General features: G+C 39.8%; 1 protein-coding gene across 2 annotated transcripts in view; it reads left to right on the top strand.

The window, feature by feature from the left end:
• The window catches only part of NEURL1B (neuralized E3 ubiquitin protein ligase 1B), a 446,007-nt gene that overhangs the window by 406,397 nt on the left and 17,926 nt on the right, over positions 1–21,684 (top strand). The window lies entirely within an intron of this gene.

Here is a 21,684-nt window from a genome sequence, read left to right as displayed (position 1 = left end):
TTAAATTAGGGTTTGACCCTTGAATTATTTATTGGTAATATCTCCATAGTGAATTTTTAGACACCGTATAGTAATAAGATTATTTATTTCTTCCCTTGTAGACTTAAACATAGTCCCCTTTTTGTTATTGGACTGTTCTGATTTGTGGTCTTCAAAAAGGGATGACCTTGCACAAAAATATACAGCATTTTGCCCAAAAATGGGTGAATCAGGTGGTGATTTGGGAATATGGGGCAGACCATATTTTATCCCAATTTTGCATGACTAGGTATGCTTAACACATGGTATGACAATGTACAAATAGTTACAAATGGTATATTTACTCCCTACTGTAAATTGCAAGGATACGTATTAGAAAAGAGGAGCTATGAGCTATATGATATGAAAACATGAGGCCAAAGACCAAGTGCTTTTATGCATGTCAGACATCCAGGGTGACTTCTAGTATAGCTGATAAGATTCCACCTACTGTGCATGAAAAGAACTTGATAAGTAACCAATGAGTTCATTGGCCATAATATTATATACAGATTACTCCAAGGTGAATTATAATACCTGTCATTTACACTGGGGTGTAGTATTCCTTATAATACAAGTTTTCTTAATAAATATTTAGTTAAACATTATATACTTTCTCCCTCGAAACACGCAACTATATATTTTTCATGCACCTGGATGAGTTCTGAATTCACGTAACACCAGTTTCTGTATATAGCTAGAAACAGCACAAAGAGTAAGGTTGTATAAAGTTCAGGGAGAATATTGTGAATTCAGACACTTTTCAGAATGATTGACTTTATTACATACTGTATGTCACACCAAGTAAATCAAGACAGGTATTTTGGGAACTGTCCTTTATAAAAATAAGTAATAAAAATCGTTGCTGATTTAATGTTTTAAATAACGTTCATTCTTTGTCATGACATATATTCCCTGGGCATCATTTTGTGGACTGTTTGTGCCCAGGCTTGTATCATGTATTTTAATTACTAAGTATAGTGAGATGATGAATGGAACATGGTCATATGATTGGTCTTAATTAACCAGTGAATAAGCAGTAAAACAGAACATTCTATTTAGCTGTCTGGTGAGTTTGTTATAACTTTCTTGCAAACACCATTTTAAAGCACGCACTTGTTAGCCAATCACAAATTGGCACCTGCTGTTAGCAAGTAAATGTATAAGTCCATAGTTTGCCTACTTTGGGGTTTCTCAATTGTGGTCTTCAATTTATTTCAGGATCTATTTAGTTATGTGCAGGTAAACTTATCTGTGTGAGACATTAATTATCCTATCTGCTCCCACAGAGTGAAACTTCATAGCATGTCCTGTTGGGGGGAAAACTTTCTTCAATAAGGACAATCACTGTTACTATTTCTATGAGTAGATGCCATTGAGGGCAATTCATAGTTAAATGCATCTCATGAACCACCACGTTTTAAACAACTTGCAAATCACCTGGAATTCCTTAGTCCCTACAATTCATACTTGCTCAATTACCCAGAATGTCCGGGAGACCCTCAAAATTCGGAAGAAAGTGTAGACAACCTTTACTGATCCCATACCCTTCTGCAGTAAAGTGTAATGTGTCATTGTAGTTCCGTATGCAGAATTTAGTGAATTGATGCATTTGGGGGTGGGGGCTGTGATTTGATTCGAAGCACAATCCCCCCTCTCCCTCGTCAGTAGCTCCTGGGACCTCCCCTTCAGGATATCCATAGGGGAGTCCCAAAGTCGTCACCTAAGTGGGTTGAAGATGCAGTACTTATGGTGAGTAATTCCATCTGAGTGGGGTTCACCTTGTTTTTCAGATGCAACACTCGCAGTTCTTAGCTGATTTAATTTTAACACAATATGCTGTAAATGGCTATAAAACATAACTCATCTGTCACACAAACTAGTAACTTTATCTGTATGTGGTGTAAAAATCATTGCTCTGAAACTGTCATTTGTCAACCAGCAAGATCTACTAGTGTATTGGATTAACATCCAGGGGAGCTTGGCAAGTGCTTACGATCAATGTGATATATTCTCATAATGATATGTTGTCCAGATTTAAGTGACAGAAGTAACAACTTGGCAAACAGATGGTACTAGCTGAGACACAGATGATGCATGAGATCTACAGTTTGCCTGAGGCTTGCTTCTCTGATCATCCCTGATCATATATAACTTTTACTTTCCTTGTAAAATAATCTCCCTTCCAGATTGATATGTACATTATCATGTTTGGAAAATATAGTTCTGAATACTTTCTAGCTGAGCCTGTTACTCCCATGTAATATTTCTTGAGTTGATACTATTTAAATAACAGGAACTTTCTGTAGTGCAGTGGTTCCCAAACTGTGTGCCTTGGCACCCTGGGGTGCCTTGGGACACTTGCAGGGGTACCTCAAGTTGGTGGTATAGCACCAAATCAAATTATTTATATATAGTCAATGTAATGTTAATATGTGGATAAACAGAAGCGCACCACCACATAACTGATCCTAAGTATGTCAGGTAAGCAAAATTTACTTAATAATTTTTTTTTCTGAATTACTCAATAACAAACTTTTGGCTTAGGGGTGCCATGAAAACAATTCTGATGCTCTGGGGCGCCGTGATCCAAAAAAGTTTGGGAACCACTGCTGTAGTGCATTGATGAACCTAAACCTGAGGTTGCCCCATGTGGCCTTTTTGTTTCCCTAAGATACCACCATTAGTTTTACAGCACCCACTTAAACATGGGGGGGTATAGGTGGTGAGCAGGGAGGACCAGTCGCAAACCTCAAGAGAATCTAGAGGTCGTGGTTTGTGATTGATCCTTCGCTCACACAACCTTTCTGCCACCATTTTAGAATCACGAATGGCATTGATTTGCCACTCTATTACAGAAATGCTAAATATAGGATGTTTGGGCTCTGGATAAGCAGTCACATTAGTAAAAATATTATACCGAGGCAGTAGTACACCTTTGGGGTTGCTCAATAGTAACGACATGTCCACTTTGTAAGTAAGGTTTGTGTGGTGGCACAAGTCTTCTAATTTAGTCAAATGCAGAACCTTAGGTCAATATCCTAACAGCATCCCATTGTGCCCATTTTGTTAATAATTGATCAGCAGGTATTTTAATTAATAAATGACAGCAATATAAAATGTGTGTGGATGGATATGTATACAGGCTGGGAATGTCACTGTATTTGTACACTTGATTTCTGTATTATTTTTTGCTTCAGAATTATGTCCAAACATTCCAGTGATTCATATTAAATGTATTATTAGTGTGGAAACCACCATGTAGAACATGCTTGTCTATCTAGAATATAATATAAACATTACAACACATTTTACTGGAATACCTTTGTTTAATTATCATTTTTGAAATGACTACTGGGCAGGTCCAGTAATTCCACCTAATTGCAGAAAAACACCATCTTGACCAAATTGCATTGCTCCTGAGCCGGGCTGCCACCAGAAATTGTGGGGCCCAGTACAAATGAAACATACAGAACCCCCCTTTTTCGACTCCTACACTGCTTCTCTATCCCCCTACTGCAGTGGTTCCCAAACTATATGCCGGCCGGAGGGAAGCTGCTGTCAGGTTGTTTTTTTTTCTAATGCATCGTGAATGGAGGTGGGCGGTGGTTAGGCGCTGTCTCCAGGGTGTCGTGGCGGGAGGGAATCTGCTGTCTTCTTTTTTTTTTTAAGTGCATCGCTATTGGAGGTGGAGCGGGGGTTAGATGCGATTGCATGGGAGCCAGGCAGTGGACTGGGCTGCCTGTGTTGATGCTGTGGCTGGAGGATCTGAGAAGTTGAGGGAAAGGTCGCGCGTTGGAGCTCTGTAGTAAAGGTAAGTAAAGTTGGCTCCTGTGGAAACTATATGGGGGGGGGGGACAGATAGCTATGAGTGGCACAGGTACTGTCTGTATACTAACTATAGGGAGGGGGCCCGCATAGGGAACTATTGGAGGGAGTATTTCTGTCCTAAATACTAATTACAGAATTTTAACTGCCATCATCCTAGGGAGCGCAAAGGTTGTGGTGTGTAGGCCTGGTGCCCAGGGAAGGCACATGTTATAATGCCCCCACAGTACTAGTGCCCTTATACAACACTGAATACTCTCCATATGCTCTTAGTGCTCCCATTATGCCCCATAACAATACAAATATTTTAAAAACCTGTAAAAATGAAAAAAAAAATGCTTAATTGAAAGAAGAAAGCATTTAAAAAATATATATATTTTCATGTATTGTGATGGAACAAGTACTGCAGTGATACTTGTTACATTGGCTTTCCTGTGCAAAGGCAGTGTTACCGCTGGGGAAGTAACCTTTTGAAATGAAAAAAATCCCTAATGATTTAATAAAGGAAAGTTGTACTTACCTGCTATCCTCAGGTTCTGTTATGTAGTGTTGAACATGGTTCTTGCTTTCGGTCATCCACACCACTTCTGATCAGCCGCCATGAGTCATGGTTCTACCAACATCCAGAAGAGGACGATAGAAAGTCATGAGAAGTGTGTGAGGAAGATGTGTGATGCAAGAGGACAGTGAAAGGTGGGGGCAGATGGAAGGAGGAGGGGAAACAGATGGGATTGGGAGATAGATGATATAAGGGGACAGAAAGGCAGAGGCAGATATGGGGAGCTTGGCTAAGGCACATATGGGGAGGTTGGGAAAGGCACATATAAACATACAGTATGGGGAGGTAGACAGAAGCACGTATGAGGCAATGGGGTCATGTATTGGGAGGGGCAGAGGCACACATGGGGATGATGGGCAGAGGAACATATGGGCATATAAAGTGTTTGGGCAGAAGCACACATGAGGAGGCAGAGGGAGCTATGGGGAGAAGGTGGCAGAGGGAGCTATGGGGAGAAGGTGGCAGAGGGACACATGGGGAGAAGGTGGCAGAGGGACACATGGGGAGGAGGAGGTGGCATTGGGGCACATGGGGAGAAAGCTCACTTACAAATCTGTAGAGAGACAAAGAGAGAGGCGAGACAGATATGGAGACACTGTAGTGCGTGAGTGCAGTCTATAGACCCTGGTTGCACCTGGTTCATCAGGCCCCATGAGCAAGGAGATCCTGATGAGTGTGCTCCCCTTAATCTCCCCAGAGCCTGGGCAGGCAGCAAACTGTTTCTCAATCACAGGACTGGAAAAGCAGTTCACAGCCGGATCATCAGCATGGGCCCAGTACATCTCTACTGCTTGTACCCCTCTGATAGAGGCCCTGCTCTCGAGGCACCCCAGCAGTGTACTTAGAAGACTGACCTGTGGCTGACCAGATCTTCTAGCATGTTTGCGCTATTTTGATACATTTTAAATTGTCATCATTGTGTGTTGTCAGATTTACAGTTCTTAAATGACACATTTCTTCAAGAGCATATATTTTCATACTTGTGTACGTGTAATGTAAATAAGTACATAACTCAGTATGACACTGAACTTGAATCCTAATAATTTGGAATAAGTGACTGTTCTATCATTTATAACTCAATTCTACACACACACACACACACACACACACTCACAGACGTATATCAATAGTGCACTTTAATGTACTCATATACTATGCTTGTTTGTTTAAATAAGAGGCAAAGTATTGAAACTATAGCCCTATGTGTACTTTTATCTTGTTACTTTCCATTGATTTATATAGACAATCAATATTTGTAGTATTAGCAATTGACCAAGCCCGATCAGGAATGGGAAAATGAAACAATGGAGCCTCTATAACAGTAATGCTTTCAAGTATATGTACTTGGCACATTGCCTCATTTTCTAACATGACCGCAGAACAATATTCTATATTTATCATCATGAACTTCTTCCTTCATCAAATGAAGTTATTAGCTACAAGGCCCTTTTTAGTTTCCCCGAAGGCCTCATGGCTTTATAAAACAGAAATTTGATGTGCACAGAAAATAATTTGTATCCCACACTACTCTAGAGGACATCTTACCACTAATGTCCCAGTAAATACTGGAAAACTTTCATTAGTTAAAGTCAGATTCTCATGACAGACCTCTCGCCATATTCCTGATGCTTTGCACCTGCATAACGTTCATCTTGTTCCAATCTGCGGCTTTTAAGCTGTTGTCTAACAATTCCCAGTGCGAGATCACAGTTTTGGCCAATCAGTGGGAAGTTTTGAGGAATCACTTGTGTTTTCGGAATTATGTCCCTTGAAGTATTTGGCAGGAACAAGTAAAAGCATACCTCCAAATATGGTAACTGGCCAAAGGGACAATTGATGAATGAATACAAGTGTCCATTTAAACTGGAGTTATTAAATCAACTGATTAATCTACTTGTGAATATCTGTATTGCCTAAACGATTTGTAGGTCTGCCATTTAAAGTGGACATTTCGAGGACCGGTCATGTCACTTTGATGCTTTGGTCAGGACATGAGTTTATGTGTGACATCCCCCTAAGTGGAAATCAATTCCTACATCTAGCTTGTTACTATGTCCCTGGTTAGGTAATCTGGTAAATTTAAACTTTGCTTGCATCTAATTTTAAATGTAACTTGCGCCTTGATGTACACTATTATACTGTATGTTATATCTTGGAAAGTAACTTATGATAAGCTGTAAACACTCTAAAGTATTAAACATAAACAGGATACAGTCTATGTTGACTTTTTAGCAGACAAACATTTTAGGATTCAGTGAAATATACACAATCTTAACATAATACACAAAAGGGGATTAAGGGGTCTATTTAATAAGCCTTGGATGGAGATAAAGTCGACTGAGATAAGGTGCCAACCAACCGGCTCCTAACTGTCATTTTTCAAACACAGCCTGTGACATGACAGTTAGGAGCTGATTGGCTGGTATCTTATCTCCGTTAACTTTATCTCCATCCAAGGATTAGGAAATAGACCCCTTAGATCCTGTGAGGGGATGGCTGGGAGGCATGGGTTTGTAGCTCCAATGTTGGGGTAAATTTAATAAAGTGAGAGTTTTTAGAAGTGGAGATGTTGCCCATAGCAACCAATCAGATTCTACTTAACATTTAACTAGCACCTTCTAGAGAGATAATAGCTAGAATCTGATTGGTTGCTATGGGCAATATATCCACTTCTAAAAACTCTCACTTTAGTAAATTTACCCCATTGTGTTCAGCCACAATTGTGTATAGAATGGTTAGTCTCTCTCTGATTTAATATATATATATATATATATATATATATATATATATATATATATATACACATACACGTGTGTGTGTGTGTGTGTGTGTGTGTATATATATATATATATATATATATATATAAATATATATATATATATATATATGTATGTGTGTGTGTGTGTGTATATATATATATATATATATATATATATATATATATATATATATATATATATAGGCATATAGATACAACACATTTTATTGTTTATAATGCTAATATTACTAAAGCTGGCCATGTATGGGAAAATCCTGCCAATCAGGGTGGTGATCACCAATTTAGCCATACGCATTGGTGGCCATTTTGGACAAATTTTGGCCAAGCTAAAGGAATCACTTTTGAAATTACTCGGGATTGTTAGCATGGTGGTGCCACACACTCGTATTCCAATAGTGGCCAACATCTACCCAGGTACCCAACAATAATCCAGTCTGTTTTACTCTGACAATGCAGTTGTTCTGTGGTCGCTACACTTTAATATTTAGCTAATTACCTGGCTGCTATGTTGCAGGCTGTGGACAGCAGTACAAATCTTTTTGCAGCATTTAGCATACCAGTCCCACCAATTAGAGAGGTCATTATCCTACATCTTCTATTATAATTAATGAATTTAACTTTGATAGGCACTACAGTGTGCAGTCATTTTTGCAGTGTATCCAGCCCTAATATTATACAGTAAATGTGTTTTTATAAAGCCACTGACACTCCTCCTTAGGTGAGCATATAAAATGTTGTTGTATTGGAGCTTTCATTTTGTAAACAGATATTAGTTTTTTTTTACTGAAAGGAGAATTCGTTCAAATTTTTTCATGCCCTTAAATTCATTCACAAAAGAGAAAATTATTGCTTAAACCAATGTTGTATATTTAAATATAGAGAGATCTCCTCCTTTAACTTTCTTTTTTATTCTTATCTTTTCTTTTTGGGCCACACAATACCGATTTCAAATGGCTGGACAGGGTGGAGGTGGTGGTTATGTTAAACTGCCTTGCACATGCGTGTGTTTCTGCATGGCACTCATTTTGCACTTCATACAGCTTATAATGTCATCTTGCTGTACAATCTATGTAATGTATGTGAACTTTATGCTGTGTGATAATAAGTGTGATTTATTATTTTATTTTTTACAGCCACTTCTCTCCATGGAGGCAAAGCTGTGTGTTGAGTATTCTTTGTATTAGATGGACCCCAGGCTTGTTGCCTCCATGCTATACTGTAAACCAGCCTAGAACTGGGGTTAGTTAAGAATTTGGGGAGGGGGCTATGCTGTGCATGCCTACTGCCTCAATAGAAGGGAGTGCTACAAGAAGAAGCCTTCCCATTGACTTCCTCCCCTGCCCTATAGGTTCTAGGAGTGGGTCACTCCCAAACAATTCGAACCACTGAAGTGACATCTTTTACCTTCTAGCGGTCCCAGTATTTTATTTTTATATAAAAACAAAATTACCCGTAAATTTTCCATCTTATTCCCAACGTCTTATGTCTGTAGTAGCTCTATCACAATCAGTGTTAGGGGGTCACTGTTCCGACATCAGACTTAAAAAGACCATGGGAGTTTATACTACGTAACAGTAAAATTGTGCATGCAAAATTGCAGCCAAACAAGTTCATTTTCAGTGGCAACTCGGAATACTGTGAGTACATTCCTGCATAAATATAGGCTCTAAATGACCAGAGTAAAGATACTGCTGTAATCACAATCAATTTGATAATGATGATGACTGCTGTTTACAAAAAAATACAGAAGACACATCCCCCACCTTCCCTAAATTAACTATATTAACCAGCATGCTAACATTCATGCTATAACTTGGGCTCGCTACCGCTAATGCAGGGTGACACCCAGTGCAGAAGCAGCAACTAGCATCAAACTATGCCAGACTTTAAGGGGGATACCTGCAGAGTTGAGTCCTTTCTGTCATGATGATATACAATCTTCAGCCCTCTCAACACAGGATGGAATTCCCAAGGCAATTCAATTCCTTGAAACTCCCCCCGCCCAGGTACAGGGATCCTCATGGAGAAGTTGCCATGTTTGTGTAACTACAGTATCGAGGAAACCTCGCAGCCATGCAAGCCCTTATAGAACTACAATCCCCAGCATACCCTGGTATCCAGGACCTGCGGAAATTGTAATACAAATGTACTGAACAGTGTAAAAACAAAACCCATTATTTCCTACACTATTATTCTCCTAAATCCATATGAAATCATCTTTTGTTCTGTCTGGAAATAATCTGATAGGAAAAAAAGGTAAAAAAAACCCAAGAACAAGTGGCGAGTATCTGCTGCAAGTGAGCCGCAATGTGAATGTACGAAAGAGGCCAATATGAGAGGAGACGGCTATAAGATATCTGCTCTATATAGGTCAGGGAGCCTGTAACTGCACAGCTCTTCTAGAAGTACTCTGCTATAACATGCACACAATCCACCTCTCCAATCATTACAGACGTACATGTTACTTAAAATTCTGCCATGAAATTTTCTGTGCATGCACATTAAAAGTACCTGGATTTTTATGGTTATGGCATGTAGTTGAAGTTAGTTCAACTCCTGTTGACTGATCAGATGGACCCATCTGTAATATAGTGCAATAAATCATTTTGGGGGTTTTCTACCTCTATTTAAAATGGTCAGAGAGAATAAATTGCATACAGTATCTAGTTTGTCTGTTTGGTGTGGACCAAAGTCATGGGTTGGATACATAAGTACTAACTACTGTAACACATAGCAAACCAGTTAGTAAATAGCCTATTGAATGTTATCTGGGTGCTGTGGTTATTGCACTGTACACGTTTGCACCACATGGGGATTTGTGTTGTCCTGATGTGTGCTTGCATGAGATTAAAGTGATAAACAATTTTTCACAGCCTGTAGTATGATGAAGTTGTCTGGTTGGAAGTATTCTCATGTGGAAAGTATAATACTGTGACGGAATTAATTTTTTTTCTATTCTAAGTTTTCTTTCTGCGCAATATCTTCTCTTAAACAATACTCTGCTTTGTTTGCCTGTGTCTTCGGGGCCTTTGGCTGATTAGTTGGGATTGAGCACAAATATTCACTTACTCATTCCTTCCTTTTTCCACATTGCTCCCCCTTATACTTGGGAGGCCAGAGAGGAGCAGCACCACAGTCTGCATTTGGGAGGGTTTTGATTGCCTGTAATGTAATATGAAAAAGGTGATGAAGCATAAACACATTTTATTTCCAATTACAATACCATGTTTCTGTGTAAGTACGTACTTGGTAGCTGGGGCTAAATAACTGCAAACACATGCTCTATGAGTAATATGTAACCATGTACTGTATATGTGTACTTTTTGCATTACTTGAGCAGTATAGAACAATTTGTTTTTCTTTAAATGCATTCAAGAATGTGTATCATTTTTCGAAATGATATGCTAATTCTATAACTTGTAGTTTATAGTGGGCCTGATTCACCAAGAATCGCAGTTGCCAATAGGCACGCTATCAGCTGATTATTGCGCACTGCATCACAGTGAGCATGCGCAAACTAGCTATTGCGATGGGGACTACGATCTCAGAGGCTACGCAGACCCCTCGCAGAGTGATTGACAGGAAGCACCGTTTGTGGGTGGTGGTGGGGTGGTTGGGAAAACGCAGGCGTGCCAGTGCGTTCACACGCCATTGCAGGGGCATGCATAAAATTAGCCACTGCGATGCCATACGCAGTGTGAGGTCTCATAGCGTGCGTGGTGGTTAGCAAATTCTGAGTAAGGTCAGAGCTTGTGCAAGTGTGCGTGAGGCTGCGATGGTACTCGATTGTACTGATGGTTTTGCTCTTCTGCTAAACATTACGGATGTGTGTAAGGTAAAGTGGGCATCCTTATGTAGTGCTGAGTTTGCATTGCGATCGCAATGGATTAGCTTGCTATCGCAGTTGAACTGCATGCGTACGCAATATTGCGATCCTTAGTGAATCAGACCCAGTGATAGATACTATAGATCATTGGCGGTATCCAATTAGCCCAGAACATTGTACCGGTGCTAATCGATCCCCCGGGGCTGTCTAATTATCACCGAAGTCCACCCGATGCCGGCAATTATCGGGGCTTTTCTTGGGGGGACCTGATGTGTCCCAAATAATTATCCCCGAAAAGTGCTGTGTTTTCACTGCTGCGATGGCGAAAACACATAGGTCCGTGCACCTATCACGGATCCTATGTGTTTTCTCCTGAAAAATCCTATTTGTTCAGCTGAACAAATAGAATACCAGGATAAAAAACGTGTGAAAAACGAGGATGATCGAGAAAACAAACCTGTTTTTCGCCCCCAAAAATATTTAGAGGCTAATTGGATATCCCCTTTATAGATTTTTTTTTTTTCTTTAGACAACATTCACTGGGTACATGTGATTATACAACTATATAATATGTAGCATACCAGCTAGCTTTCACTCCACATCCCTGTCTTTATTAATATAATCACACCAATGGACAGGTCAGTGCATCATACAGAATTAGTGCACTCATCCTCTGAAATACACATAATCCCAGTGGCTACACAATGTTTCTGTGCCCACTTGAGAACTGAGGGCCTGATTCAGAGAAGGACGCTAATGCGACCGCAGCTGCGATTTCGCACGGAGCGCAGCTGCGAAAATATGCTAATGTCTGCAAAGATCACCCGAGCATAGAGACGCCCACTGCTGCCTTCTTACCTGCATGTGATGACGCATACCAACGTAAATATCATTAACATCGCCGCACATCGATGGCCATCTTGCCCTTGCGGCAGGTCTGACCAGCCTCAGCCTTGGGAGCTCTCCTGACACGCAGAGCTGCGTATGCACTCACAGTAGCTAATTTATGCTCGCCCATGTAACGGCGTTAAAACGGGGAGGAATGTCTGCATTTTTTCTGACCACTCCCCGTTACCACCCCCAAACACTGACATCCTGTCACTCGCTCTGCGGTGGATTTCTATGTGCGTCCGCAGTTGTTGCGCACACGCAGTGTGGTTTATACGCAGCTAAAAATCGCTCAATCTGCGTGAGATTGGCAATAGTGTCCATCTCTTAAACAGGTCCTGAGGCTGCGGAGCAGCAGGTAGTCTGTAGTACCAAAAATATTAATTTTTAAAAAAAAAATTAAACGCAAGTCCTGTTTACACTGTATCAGAAACCAGTATAACATCACAGAAACATAACATTGATACAGAAAGGTGCTACTATATTGTATGTCTCAAATGCACATTAAATATAATACATTCCATATCCTAATATTATTTTGCTTTTATTTACAGAATTTTCATACTTGTAAATAATATATATTACAATATGCCAAATAGAGCAATCTTGCTGTGTATCAATGGCATTCTGGAAACCTTTTGCTACACTAGAAATATGAGGCGTATTTACTATGTTTGTACCTCTGCTCCATGCACATTAACGATTAGGGACCAATGATCCCTGTATTCCACAGTAATGCTCAATTCAGAATGGCTTGCTCCTGATACATAGTATACCTATAGTGATAACATACTATGAACTATGAAAAGCACAATTATGTTCTATTACTTTTTCTCTTTTAATTGGAGGAGTGCCTTTTATTTTGCAATAGTGTTTTGCAATACACGCTCAAGCAGAAAACACCCATTACAAATAGCATCACTGGTCTTAAGGTGGATGAGCAATGATAAGGCATAATGTTATATCAGTAACAGGACAGACCGTCCTGATCCTCCAGGATTGATATGCAGCAAGCGTATGAGAGAACAGACACCGTATTTACTGTGTTATATAATTATGTCCTGTTTACTTTAAGCTGTATTTTTTACGAGATCCATACAGATTCATGTACATTAGTATACTGTCATAGTACAGCCGTAGCAAGGCAGAAGAGAATATAATGCAGTTATTGAAAAATAAGTTAATCCTGTGAATTGATAGGTCTGTTTACTAAAGATTGCTTTTATATTAATTTTTACACATGTCATCATCACCAGTTCTTGTGTGGCCAATCATTGCTTCAATTCAGTGGGTAAGAGCACTACTGTTGCCTACCCTACTACTACTGGCATTAATTACATGTGTTTCTACTAGCACTTTGAATGCTGCTTGTTGGAGGCACATAACGGGACATTGGAAACTATTGTTCTAGTGTTGCCATACCCATTACTGCTGTAGCTAGCATTGCAGTAGCATTACATTTGTCTTCTGGTTTTTAGAACACATCATATTCTTTCCACAGCCTTATTACTGCAGTTAAACGCTGACTGGAAGCTCCATATACCAGTAACCAATGCATGTCTGATTTACCTAGTGTTACTGCTAGGGTGTACCACTGAGGCTCTCTGCGGTAAGCCAGTACTAACGTCACTAGAGGTAAAATTGTGCCATATGAGAAGGCATGTTAAAATCGCGCAATTAAAAAAATAGTATTTTTTTTTCTTTACATTATCCAAGATCTCGCTCATTTCAGGGGTCACAACAGTGGGAAAAGCTTTTATAGTATTAAACAAATTATGCGGTAAATCCCCCATTTCCAATATCATCCCCTATAGATTTCTATGGCACATGTGCAGACTGAAGACCATGCATATGAGAGTTAGGTCCCTCACCACAAGTAAAGTGATTGCATTAAATTTACACATTGCAGGGACGGGCTCCAATCGGAACCACTCTCCATGGATGTATTTCTTAATACTTCTGGGCGGAACATAATTTCTTATTGCTGCAAATAGCGGCAATAAGAAAACACAATTATCGGGTCTGAAACCTGCCAAGTAATAATACTGTATGCCCTGAAAGATTAGAGGGTTACGAGAAGTACTGCTACCTTGTTACATGGGGAATTTTGCTGTAGTATGCAAGAACTAGTGTTGTCTGTTTAGCACTTGTGAATCACTTGCTTATATATTGCTTCTTTCTGTGTCCATATTCATAAGTGGTTTCTGTAAATGAGATTAGCATGGAAAGGGCTACATGTATGAATACACACTTGTGGGTCGGATTCCATTAATAAATTGTGTTCAAGATGTTCTTAGAAGAGGACCTGTCAGATGCATTGCATGCTGTATATTCTACGTAAGCTCATCTCCTTGACATTACTAGTATCTTCACTAATGATTGGTTTCATCAGTATCCAAAGAACAGTTTCATCCTTGAGTTTGGTATATGAATAGTCCATAGCCAATTGCTCAATGTATATATCACTAGAGGTGCAAATACACAGGGTGAACCTGAAGTTTGGGACCAGAGGTTGGATCGCTGTCTTATTTGATCGTTCACATGTGTGACCAGACTTGAATGAGCCAGATGGCACAGTTGTGACATATGCATTCTTCTGCTTTTAATGGGCCAGTAAGTCTGATATATTTTTCTGGCCACTCAGTAACTACCAATATGTATCTGCACATCTCCCCTCACAGTGAAGCCCTGTTATGGTAAAAAAATATGTAAACCCCTTATTTAAATCTTGCCGTATAACGGCTGCAATCATCAACAGGCTCTCATCTCCAAGCACCGCCTCTTCCTATGTAGTGAACGGGACCCGGTTTACGCATCGTTCTGGGTTATCCATTGACACTTCATCACGAGCCGGGTTGAACCCATGTTCAACCCTGCTCTTTACTAGGGTTGAAATGCCGGGTTGCTTGACCCGGCTTATTTCAACCTGGCCCTTTCATACTGCACAGTAACCCAGGTTGCTGCGCAGTCACATGCAACAACCAGGGTTATTGCTGGCAGTGTGAAAGGCAAAGGAGGGGTTGGAACCACAGAGAGAGAGATATACACAGTGAGGAGAAGGATCTGACATTTTTTTAAGTATTTGTATGTGTTTACTAGTACATAAGATTGAGTGTGTGCCATTTCCATTGTACTATGAGACATGATATTTTGGAGCAGAATAGAGGAGCGGGAACCACGCCAGATGACATGTTGCTCCAGTAGATTTATTTTGTGACCATGCAGGCAAACCTATAAATCCCGGAGCACCAGAAATAAAGATGAATGATTAATTAGAAAAACGCATAGTTATGTGATTACAAGCACAATTATGGCAGACCTTTTGTTTGTTTGTTTGGGTTTCCTTTGTTCTATATAATTTTTTTCCATAGACCAAAGACATACATATATTCTAAAGGCCCATACACATGGAACGATTTTTTAAAAGATATTGCAATTTTCGACCAATTGGAACGTCAAATTGTTTAAAAAGTGCCATGTGTGCGCATGATAACAATGCCGATGCGCGCTCCTACTGGTCGGTGATCTCTTCAACATGCAGAAAGATCTCGACCTGACTTTAACGATTTGACACACATCGTTCCGTGTGAATGAGTGATGTCATGGACGACGAACGATTTGTCGTCACTTTTCCTGGCCACTCCCCTCCACCATTTTGTGCCAGCTGACGGAGAGACAGAAGATGCATCGTGAGGTTGTTTGCTGCCAAAGGGTATATCATTAATAATTTGCAGTCGTTAGTGACCCACCTATATCCTGTGTACAATCGTTCCATGTGTAGGCACAATATCGTTTGTCCGACAGTGTTCAGGAGTTCAAGCAAAATCGTTAACCAAATTGGATCGTTGCCTACATCGTACTGTGTGTATGGGTTTTAACAAAGCTGGCACTGGTGCATGTTAGCAGGGAATTTAGATTGTAAGCTTCTTTGAGGCAAGTAGAGATGAATTGTAATCTGTTATTGTATAACATTTGGGAATTTAGGGCTGCATTTAAAATTTATTATTGATTTCATTAGTTCAGCAATTGTGCAAGAAACAGTGCATATATGTGATATAGGGGCATTTTATCCTCGTGGAATGTATGATCAATACTGCCATTTGAGGCCCCTTTGACAGCTGATAATTAAATATAACAAATGTAGAAATAACAGTTGCTCTAAGTGCATTCAGTATCTTTTTGTAGCAACGTTGCTATCCAGTAAAGGGCGTTGTCTTAGCACCTGCCAGCATTAATCTTATCAGCAGAGTTTAATATAAATCAGCACAATCATGTGGCTGATATGTGAACAAGCACAGGCTTGTATTTAATGATTTACTATTTGCTGGGAAAATGAACACAATGCTATAAGACGTATATACATTATGCTAGCTATTTCCTAAGGTGTGTGTGTGTGTGTGTGTGTGTGTGTGTGTGTGTGTGTGTGTGTGTGTCGCACACACTTGAAATAGATGATAGATGCTGTAGTCACCTAAAAATGCATAGAATACACTCCAGTCCTAACTGAGACAGGAAAGGGACCAGCACACCAGTTTCAGATGCAAAAAAGGATATTTATAATTATTTAAAACAAAATAGCCATGCTCAGCAATTCAAGTATAATAGTCAGCTGTAGATCACATAACAGGAGCCAATGCAAAAACAGTTACTTATCGTATGCATGGTGACCATTCATGACAGCACCGGGCCCGACAGCAGTTTTGGTGTATACCTTATACACCGAAACGGCCGCCGGGGCTGTTATGATTTTGTAGCATTATAGGTGTATATATTAACCAATCTTACAAAACAGGTGATAATGATCATTTTCATATGTAGGTTGAAACACAGTCAATAACTGAAACAGAAACAGCTGTGTAGGAGGCTTAAAACTGGGTGAGTAACAACCAAACTCTGCTGCAAAGGTGAGGTTGTGGAAGACCTTTTCATGTCACAGATAGCAAGACTGATCACAGCAACAAGACATAAGGTAGTTATACTACATCAGCAAGGTCTCTCCCAGGCAAAGATTTCAAAGTAGACTGGGGTTTCAAGATGTGCTGTTCAAGCTCTGTTGAAGAAGCACAAAGAAACGGGCAACATTGAGGACTGTAGATGTAGTGGTCGGCCAAGTAAAGTGTGTCAGATGAAAGACATATCATGTTTACTTCCCTTTGAAATCAGATGTCCAGCAGTGCTATCAGCTCAGAACTGGCAGAAACCAGTGGGACCCAGGTACACGCATCTACTGTTTGGAGAAGACTGGCCGGAAATTGTCTACATGGAAGAATTGTGGCCAAAAAGCCATACCTTTGACGTGGAAACAAGGCCAAGCGCCTCAACTATGCATGAAAACATAGGAACTGGGGTGCAGAAAAATGGCAGCAGGTGCTCTGGACTGATGAGTCAAAATATTAACTATTTGGCTGTAACAGAAGGCAGTTTGTTCGCTGAAGGGCTGGAGAGTGGTGCAATGAGTGTCTGCAGGCAACAGTGAAGCATGGTAGAGGTTCCTTGCAAGTTTGAGGCTGCATTTCAGCAAATGAAGTTGGGGATTTTGTCAGGATGAATGGTGTCCTCAATGCTGAGAAGTACAGGCAGGTACTTATCCATCATGCAATACCATCAAGGAGGCGTCTGATTGGCTCCAAATTTATTCTGCAGCAGGACAACGACCTCAAACATATACAGGCAATTTCATTAAGAACTCTCTTCAGCGTAATGAAGAACAAGGAGACCTGGAAGTGATGATATGGCCACCACAGAGCCCTGATCTCAATATCATCAAGTCTGTCTGGGATTACATGAAGAGACAGAAGGATTTGAGCAAGCTTACATCCACAGAAGATATGCGAATAGTTCTCCAAGATGTTTGGTACAACCTCCCTGCCGAGTTCCTTCAAAAATTATGTGCAAGTGTACCTAGAAGAATTGATGCTGTTTTGAAGGCAAAGGGTGATCACACCAAGGGTGGGATTTACTAAATGCACAAATGCGGTAAAACTCCCGAAAATGCAGTTTACGGGGGTTTTACTGCATACCCCATATATACTAAGCATAGGAATGCATCGCTTTGTCCCAATGGGTAACGCCTATGGGCTTGTTTTCGGGATGCTCCCTATGAGAGGGATCCAAACGGATCCGGACCATCACTCCCCACGGCCCGAGTCATTCTGCGCATGCACAGAAGGACGCAAGAGGGATTTTTGGGTGTTAAACCCGGAAGTCTCTCTCTCCTGGGGCATCGCAAATGACCGCTCATATCGGGAGAGCTGTCCTAATCAACCGCAGTAGGTACCCGATGAGAGGCGGGATGTACCGCATTGCTGATGCGATGCTTAGTACATCTTGTCCCATATATTGATTTGATTTAGATTTCTCGTCTGTTCATTCACTTTGCATTTTGTTTATTGATAAAAATAAACTAACACTTCTATTTTTGAAAGCATTCTTGCATTGCAGTATTTTTTCCACACCTGCCTAAAACATATGCACATTACTGTGTGCATATATGTTTGTATGTATGTATGTATGTGTAAAATATATATATATATATATATATATATATATATATATATAGTGTGAGTGTATATATATATATATGTACTTGTGCTATTTTATATAACAACCTTGTGAAATGTATATATACTTATTGTCTCACTGTACCCCTTGATTTGTTAGGTTGCATAGGACATGCTTTTCTATGACAATGAGGCTAGAATAGGGAAGTTTAAGTTTTGCCATGGATATTTTTGGACTAGCTTGTGCACTCTGTCACTGATTTGTATGGAGCTCAATCAGTGTCCTGTTGTGGCCAACCTCCTCTGTGCCCAGACGGTTTTAGAAGCCTGTAGAGCTAAATATACCTTCCACAACAACTGTTGCCATGTTAGACCCATTGCAACTGTACAAGAGGATGATGCATGCAAAAGAATGAATGTGACAGAGAAAAACCCTTCCAGAAACGCAAGACACCATGATATACAGCCACAGGCTGTGTGTAACCTTTATTTTGCAATGATGTTTTCAGTGTTTTTGTAAATCACCTTAAACAAAATGACTACTTTCTAGCATGAGGAGAATTATATACCATATTCTCACACTGCTAGCAATGGGAATGGACTTAGATATAAACTCTACATTACAATTTATGGTTAAGATCATATTGTAGTGTAGCATAAAATAATTTATTATATAAGGGTTAATGTTTGCCTTATTTCTCCAATAGCTCGGAAGCCTGTTTCCTAATTCCGATGTACAGTATATATAATGCAAATGAATAATTACAAATGGTGACTGATGTATTATAGAAAAAAAGTGGTGCGTTTATGATTAAATTGTTTTCCATCCAAGTCCCATATCCAGTCATAGACGTGAGTAAATATAATAATAATGTGAATACCACATGGATGTATTGTACACAGGAATTCCAGGTCACAATACTAGTACAGTATTTGGATAGCATATTAAAGACCATTGTCTTCATCCTTTGTAACAAAAATAAAAACCCAGCTGCATATAAGTATTGTAACGAAGGGAAGGTATAAACATTTCCAACACGACAGCCCCAGGAAGGAAGGAAAGGCTTGGGGAGCAGCACGAAACTTCCAGTAGGATGAATTTACATTACCTGTCGTCCTCTGCATTTCAGCCAAACCGTGGCCCCTGTGATTGGAAACAAAGTCATATATATTGTATAATAAAGGAAACAGTCGCATATTTCCACTAACAAAATAGCCGTTCTGGTATTTTGGGTAAATGAATAGAAAGGCAAATTCCAACTTCCCAACGATTAATGCTGTAGGGAATGGTTTTATTTCCATCTTTTGAGGTCTGAGAAATATATAGACTTAAAATAATATTAAAAAAAAATGTTCTAGGACTTGATTTCTTCCATTTATAACTTAAGGTGCATACACACGTAAAGATTTTATGTCCAACCAGCCAACTAGTTGATTGATTGAAATCTGGTATGGTATGAAAGCAAATGACAGTCAGCAATTTGCTCCCAAATGCCGGAAAATGGACAAAAACTGTTGTTTGAACAAATTGTTTAGATCAAATATTTAACAAACGTGTCTGACGACCATTTTCAGCTGTTTTCTGGCATTTAGGAGCAAATTGCTGACCATCAGTTACTCCCATACATTACCAGATCTTCATTCCAACCAATCAACTAGTTGGATGGTTGGACAGAAAAGCTTTACGTGTGTATGCACCTTAAGTTATGAATGGAAGAAATCAAGTCCTAGAAAGACAGAATTTAAGAGCGGGGAAGGAATTAAGTGAGGAAGTCCTGTTGGCCTAGGTAAACCCCATATTGGAGTCAAAAAGTGGGCCCCTGGAATAACAAGCCTCCAAATTTACCCAAGTCAGGGTATTGCGTGGGGAGAAGGTAGCTGTCACTTGACTCTGGTTTGCCAGATAATAGAATTTAATATCAAGGAATCCCCTATCTGCCCTGAGTCTGAGTTGTTTTAGAACATTCAGAGAGATTCTAGGGGTCTTGCCATTCCGAACACATATATATATATATATATATATATAAAAAAAAAAAAAAGATAATCTTTATTTTAAAACCACATCTGAAACCTTGACAGGGAGAGTTTGGAACAGAAAGAGGAGTTTGGGGATCATATTCATCTTAATAGTGATGATCCTTCCTAGCCACAAAATATCTCCCCCAAGTAGCAAGGTCCTATTTAATTCTGGAGAGAAGCTGGAGGAAATTTTCCTGGTACAATCATTATATTGGGAAGTGATAAATACCCCTAAATATTGTATTCTACAGTCTTGCTATTAAAGGAATAGGACAACTGTAAACAGGCCCTCAATTGAGATTGGATATTTAACAGCATAACCTCTGAGGTACAATATTCGGCCATCAGCCGATGAAGTGACAGTAGAGAGGACTGAGGGTGAGTAAGGGAAAGAAAGCCATCTGCAAACAGAAATTTTTAATTCACTGGAACTTATATAGATAAAAATGCCTTATCATGGAAGCTAGGGGTTCAATTATCAAAGTGAAAACTAGGGGAGACAATGGGCATCCCTGTCTCAGAGAGAGAGAGAGAGAGAGAGAGACATTAGTTAGGAATCTTGCCATGGGAGATGAATAAAGAGCGGAAATACCCGTAAAGAGTTTCACAGAGATACCATAGGTTCTCAAGGCATTAAACATAAAAGACCAAGAAATCCGGTCAAATGTCTTATCCGCATCCAGGGATAAAATAATCACAGGGCATTGTCTATGGTGTATAAGTTGGATAGGATAAGGTCAATCATCATCTTAGTTTTGTCCCTGGCCTGCCGCCCCAACATAAACCCTACTTGATCATAAAGCACAAAGGTAGGAAGGACCCTGCTCGGGCAATCAGTCAAAATCTTGGCATAAAGTTTAAGATCAGCATTGAGTAGAGATATAGGTCTCTGGCACAATCACTAGGGTTCTTCCCATCCTTCTGAATCACAACGATCCTAGCTCTAGGGAAAGGGGTGCCATGTAGCACGGCATTATACAAGAGGTGGGGGACCAGAATGGAAAAAGCCATCCGGGTAAGGGGCTTTAGAAGATTTCTAAGCCTTGGTAACTCTCTATTTCCTTGATATAAATATCTAGGTTCAACTGTTGGGTGTAGGGAGATGGAAACGGGTAAGGAAATCGTTAATAGAATCCACTGACAGGCCAGGACCAGCACGTTGACTATCCAAATTATACAATTTTGAGTAAAATAATTGGAATTAATTATTAATGTGGTCAGGGCTATAGGAGAAGGTACTGAGGTTATTTTAAGAGAGAGAATATTA

The sequence above is a fragment of the Taudactylus pleione genome, unplaced genomic scaffold (genome assembly GCF_031769625.1).
Source record: "Taudactylus pleione unplaced genomic scaffold, aTauple2 ptg000774l, whole genome shotgun sequence".
Taxonomy (NCBI): Eukaryota; Metazoa; Chordata; class Amphibia; order Anura; family Myobatrachidae; genus Taudactylus; species Taudactylus pleione.
Note: the sequence above shows the minus strand (reverse complement) of the source record. Positions and strands in the feature narration are given on the sequence as shown.